The following is a 6,000-nucleotide window of genomic DNA, read 5'->3' on the forward strand; positions in this document are numbered from 1 at the left end:
GGAAAGCTGTATGTGTAACGCACGATTCAAGAAAAAAGGGAGAAAGAAAGCAGGAAATTATGGCCACTTGGCCTCACATCTGTCACTGGGAAAATGCTGGAATCCTTAGTTAAGTATCAGGAAATTTAGAAAATCATAATGCAATCAGGCAGAGAGAACCTGGTTTTATGAAAGGAAAACCCTGTTTGATAAATTTATTAGAGTTGTTTGAGGATGTAACAAGCAGGGTGGATAATGGGGAACCAGTAAATGTAATGTATTTGGTTTTCCAAAGAGCATTCAATAAGGTGCTACATAAAAGGTTACTTGCATGAGATGACAGCTCATGGTATTGGGGGTAATATATTAACATGAATAGAGGATCGGCTAACTAACAGGAAACAGAGGGTGGAATTTAATGAAAGCTCTAGGGGTGGGAAACCTGGTGGATGAGCTGAATTAATCAGGCAGGAGCTGAAATGCTGAAATCATGACAGAGAGTTCAGAATGAAAAATTAAGTCAACGGTGTGGTTAGTGGTGAGTCAGGTCTCATGCTATCCCGTGTCAGGTTCCTACTTTGCATGCCATGAATACTTAAGTCCTACCTTCAAGATTAAGGGTGGGATTTTCCACCCACCGCCAGGATTGTCCAGTCCTACCAAAAGTCAATGGACCTTTGGCAGGGCCACTGATTCTCCCATGGCAGGTCCTGCCACGATGAGGCTGGAAAATCCCAGCCTAAGTTAGTGGCTCATGGAAATCTCGTGACTCCCATTCAGTCAGTTAAAGGTGCAGTGCACCAGTCGGCTTTGTGCAGTTGTGTCTGAGATTAGTGATTGTCTTTGTTGAACTCTGTGGCACATGGGAGGGGAGCAGGAGAATGACAGCTTGCATGGAAGATCAGGACTGTGAAGGCCAAGTCAGGGGATGAAGAAGGGTGTGGCAGTTTGGGCAGTGGCATGGAGGTGTGAACGAGGGCTCCAGGAGAGGACAGATGGTGGTGTCGGAGCATGGAGCAGTAGAACAGGGCTCCAAGGGAGGACAGAGGGTGGGGTTAAGGCATGAAAGTGTGCAGTGGAAAGGGCCTGGAGTCTGGGGAATACACCAAGCAGCCTATAATGATTGAAACCTCAGAATCTGCTGCATCATTAATGGCCACTGACTTCACATAAGGCATTCAATTGTGCCTGTGCAACATAATTTCAGGAAATCTCCTCAACACTGTATATAATGGTGTGTCTGCAGAGCCCGCATCTTCCTCTATGTCCCACAGGCTGGCGAACAGCTAATGGACACACACATGGGCCATAAGTTTTTGCTGAGCAGACAGGCACACACCAGACCTGCTTGAGCATAAAATGACGCGTGATGATGTCGGCCAAATGTCCTCATGTCATTGCGCACTTGTGCGATATTTCAGTCAGTGGGTACCCACGGGAATTGGCAGCAGGCCAGCCGACAATTAACAGGCCTATTAAGGCCATTAAAGTAATAATTAAATGCACATTTTCATTGCCCGTCCAACCTTATGGTTGGCGGGCTGGCAAATTGGCCAGGTGGCCTTTGGATTTTTTATGAAACCTCATCTATGCATGGAATGAGGTTTCCAACAGGAATTAAAAATAAAAATGTTTAAATCTTATATATAATAAGTCCCTGCTCATGTGACAAAATCACATGAGGGGACATCTTTTTAATATTTTTAAATTCTTTACTTATATTTTTAAGTCTTCAGCTCCCTGAGTCAGCTCTGTCCCTTCAGGGAGCTTTCAGTGCATCCAGCCATGCGCATGCGCAAGCCTCTGCGCTCACCTTCCTCCCACCCCCACTCCAGCGGCACTCAGGTTGCAGTGCGTGAATCATGCTGGCTGGCCATTAATTGAGCAGCCAGCATGAAATCGCGGTTGGGGCTCGATCACGGGCGACAGTTGGTTTCGCGACCAGTCCCAGGCCTGCTCCCTGCGCCCATCCGACGAGGTAAAAGTCCTGTCCACGAACATTAAATAAAGACCAATTGGAAACACACAACACTCCTATATAATAAAGGAAATGGCTTGCATTCCCCTTCAGTCATCAATGAGTGCCAGCCATGAGGCATGCCAGTATAGTTCGGTCTCTGACTAATCAATGGAATCTCAAAGAATGAGAGGTGACCCTATTGAAACGTAAGGCTCTGAGGGGGCTTAAAGGATAGAAGTTGAGAGAATGGGCAGAATTTTCTGGTCCCGCCAGCAATGGGAATCATGGTGGGCGAGAGCAGAAAATTCAGAATGTGGCCAAAAGCTGGATTTCTGCCAGTGGGAAAACAAGTCAGAATTTTCCCTTCAGCACTTTCAAAGCGGCCTAATGGCAGGTGTACTCTCCCAGTGATCCAAATCAGGAACCCCAAATGCATGCATTAACATATGATGAATGCTCATTAAAAATGCAATTCGCCGGAATCACATTCTCCCTCCTAATTACATGCCACACCAGTGGGAAATTAGACTGCTCTGATTCATGACTGGGTATAAGTGGTGTGCATCTGCCCAACTTCACTTCACTCGTGAATTTGAGGTGTGTACAACATTGAAAGCCTACCTGCAACAGCGCTGCTCCGACTCGTCACCGCAGCTGAAGCTCCTCTCTCAAGCGAGACATGATGTTCCTGGGCATGGATGTTCACACTGAATGCTGCAGGACGTGGGCAGGACTGTTCACACTGGGTGCTGCAGGAGGCAGGTAGGACTGTTCACACGGGATGCTGCAGGAGGCGGGCAGGACTGTTCACTCTGGATGTTGCAGGAGGCGGGTAGGACTGTTCACACGGGATGCTGCAGGAGGCGGGCAGGACTGTTCGCACTGGGTGCTGCAGGGCACAGGCAGGACTGTTCACTCTGGATGCTGCAGGAGGTAGGCAGGGCTGTTCACACTAGGTGCTGCAGGGCACAGGCAGGACTGTTCACTCTGGATGCTGCAGGAGGTAGGGAGGGCTGTTCACACTAGGTGCTGCAGGGCACAGGCAGGACTGTTCACTCTGGATGCTGCAGGACGCAGGCAGGGCTGTTCACACTGGATGCTGCAGGGCATGGGCAGGGCTGTTCACACTGGGTGCTGCAGGGCATGGGCAGGGCTGTTCACACTGGGTGCTGCAGGATGCGGGCAGGGCTGTTCACACTGGGTGCTGCTGGGCACAAGCAGGGCTGTTCACACTGGGTGCTGCAGGGCACAGGCAGGGCTGTTCACACTGGGTGCTGCAGGGCATGGGCAGGGCTGTTCACACTGGGTGCTGCAGGACACAGGCAGGACTATTCACACTGGGTGCTGCTGGGCACAGGCGGGGCTGTTCACACTGGGTGCTGCAGGGCATGGGCAGGGCTGTTCACACTGGGTGCTGCTGGGCACAGGCAGGGCTGTTCACACTGGGTGCTGCAGGATGCGGGCAGGGCTGTTCACACTGGGTGCTGCTGGGCACAGGCAGGGCTGTTCACACTGGGTGCTGCAGGGCATGGGCAGGGCTGTTCACACTGGATGCTGCAGGAGGCGGGAAGGACTGTTCACACTGGGTGCTGCAGGGCATGGGCAGGGCTGTTCACACTGGGTGCTGCAGGATGCGGGCAGGGCTGTTCACACTGGGTGCTGCTGGGCACAGGCAGGGCTGTTCACATTGGGTGCTGCTGGGCACAGGCAGGGCTGTTCACACTGGGTGCTGCAGGGTGCGGGCAGGACTGTTCACACTGGTCTCTGTGGGGCGCTGGCAGGGCTGTTCATATTGGGTGCTGCGGGGTGCAGGCAGGGACCAGCATAGGACGGTGGAGCAGGGTGGGGGGGGAGCAGTGACATGAGAGTGAAGGGAAGAGGGGAGGGAGAGGGATGGCAGGCAGAGGGAAGACTGGGGTGTGTGTGGGGGTATTAGGAACAAGGGAAGGATGGGGGATGGCAGGCAGACTGGGGTAAGGGAGCTGAAGTCTGATATGGAAGGTATGCACACAGACACGCGAGAGTGTGGGTGGGGTTAGTATGGCATGAGAGTGAGCGGGTTGCATGCAGACTCTAGAATGGGGGAAAGGGGGATTAGTTGCAGAAGAGGTAAGGGCTTCATGGAGACGCATGACGGGAGGGTGGTGAGGGTTGCACAAGAGGGAAGGGGTACACAGAAACTCATAACTGGTGTTTGAGGGGTGGGGAGCGTTCAGTCCTGAAGGAAGTGGAGTGACAAGTGTCAGACAGTCACCATCCTGGGACGGTGGCCAAATTTTCGGGTTGACAGATAAGGTGGTCCTGGGCCTTTGCCGCCCATGTTACGGGGCAATACATGGCATGCACATCATGGTCCCAGTCCAGGAAGGGTAGGGCTTTCTGCTCAGTGGGAGTTGTGCACACTGTGGTGCACGGGGCATGGTCAGTGCCTCACGCATGATGTTCTTGGGGTGGCTGGTTCAGTACTGGGCTGCAGATGGAATAGTTATGGTTGGGAGACATCTGCAGCCTATAAATGGGGAAAACATAATAAAGGGGGGAGTTACTCAAAACTTTCTTGTGTGGTGGTGGTGAGTTGGCGAGTGGCCTCTGCATGTGACCATGCACACAGCTTCACGATGGGGAGGGGTGAGATCCACATGGGTCCTGGGGACATCCACAGTGATGGGCTCAGTGGGGAGGGCAGAAATATCCACAACAATCATAGTGAGCTCCAGGGTTACCGGCAGAGGCTGGAGAGTGACTGGAGAGAGGCCGACCTGCTCATCCTGGGGTTCCAGGATGATCGGAGAGATGTGAACGGTGACAGGGGGAGGGTCGAAGCTGGTCTGAAAGTAGAATTGCAGCACCATCATGTTGAGACCCTGAAACAATGACGCAGTTTAAAAATGAAACTAGAAAAAAAAATCGCCACAGGAGGGGTCTGAGGCAGTGTGGGAGGATTCCACAGCTGGACTCTGGGGCCCTTTCAGGGGGAAATCTCATACTTATTAGAATTTCAACATGGAGCTGAAGGTTCAGCTGAGAGAACTCATGAAGACTTTATTGAAAAGTTAGAGTTGGAACCAGTAACTCATGGTGCGCTTTTACATGAGACTACACTGGGCATTTGGGTCACATTAAAGGTTGTCACATTGATTAACTGTCAGGGGAATGTGAGAAGGGAAGAGACAGCCAAACATTAAGGGAGCACGGCTGCTGGATATATTCAACAAACTCAAAAGTGCAAGGCAGAGGTAACCTCCAATCCAAATTAGGCAGCGTGTGAGTGCCTTTTGTGAACCTCAACATTACATGGATGTGTTCAATCCTTTTACATCCTATATGGGATTGAGATGTCAACTTGTTGTGGTGGCTTCTTAGGCTCTTAGATCTGTGAGGGAGTGGCTCAGCTACAAGGGTAGAACAAGGGGAAGCAGGTAGTGCAAGCGCAGCTCAACGGCATGACAGTGACTTTCTGGCTTGAAGTGAGAGTTTGTACTTATTGGGGGAGATACATTCATCTCTTGGGTCTGTCTGTCCACAGGGAGAAGGAGAATTGCAGAATGGAGGCTGCGGTCGATGTTGGCTTTGTGTTGGCAGTGCCCAGATTAAGGAGGAGAAGAAGGGCTCAGCAGCGTCTAGCACAACTTAGGGAAGAGCCATGGCCTGAGGAGCATGGTCCAGGGGTGCCTCAGGAAGACCCAGAGACTGAGGAGGTTAGAACCATCCCACAGATGTGACTGGCACGGCCAAGGGGATACCGAAGACACCTCTCCTATTTGGAGATGAGCGAGAGACAGTGCCGCCCACGCCTACATTTGCCAAGAGATGTGGGGCTTAAATCTGCCATATTCTGTGGGAGGATCTGATGCTGCATGGAGGCTATCCCTGCCAGTGCTCCTGAAGGTCACCACCGCACTTAATTTATTTGCAAGCAGCTCGTTCCAGGGATCCACAGGGATCTATGCAGCATCTCAGTCTTCAACACATAAATGTATAAAGGAGGTGACGATGCCCTCTACAGGAAAGAGACTCTTTCAGCAGCCGCAGAGATTTGAACATGATTATAGGGACCATGG

Source organism: Carcharodon carcharias, chromosome 11 (assembly GCF_017639515.1).
Source record: "Carcharodon carcharias isolate sCarCar2 chromosome 11, sCarCar2.pri, whole genome shotgun sequence".
Taxonomy (NCBI): domain Eukaryota; kingdom Metazoa; phylum Chordata; class Chondrichthyes; order Lamniformes; family Lamnidae; genus Carcharodon; species Carcharodon carcharias.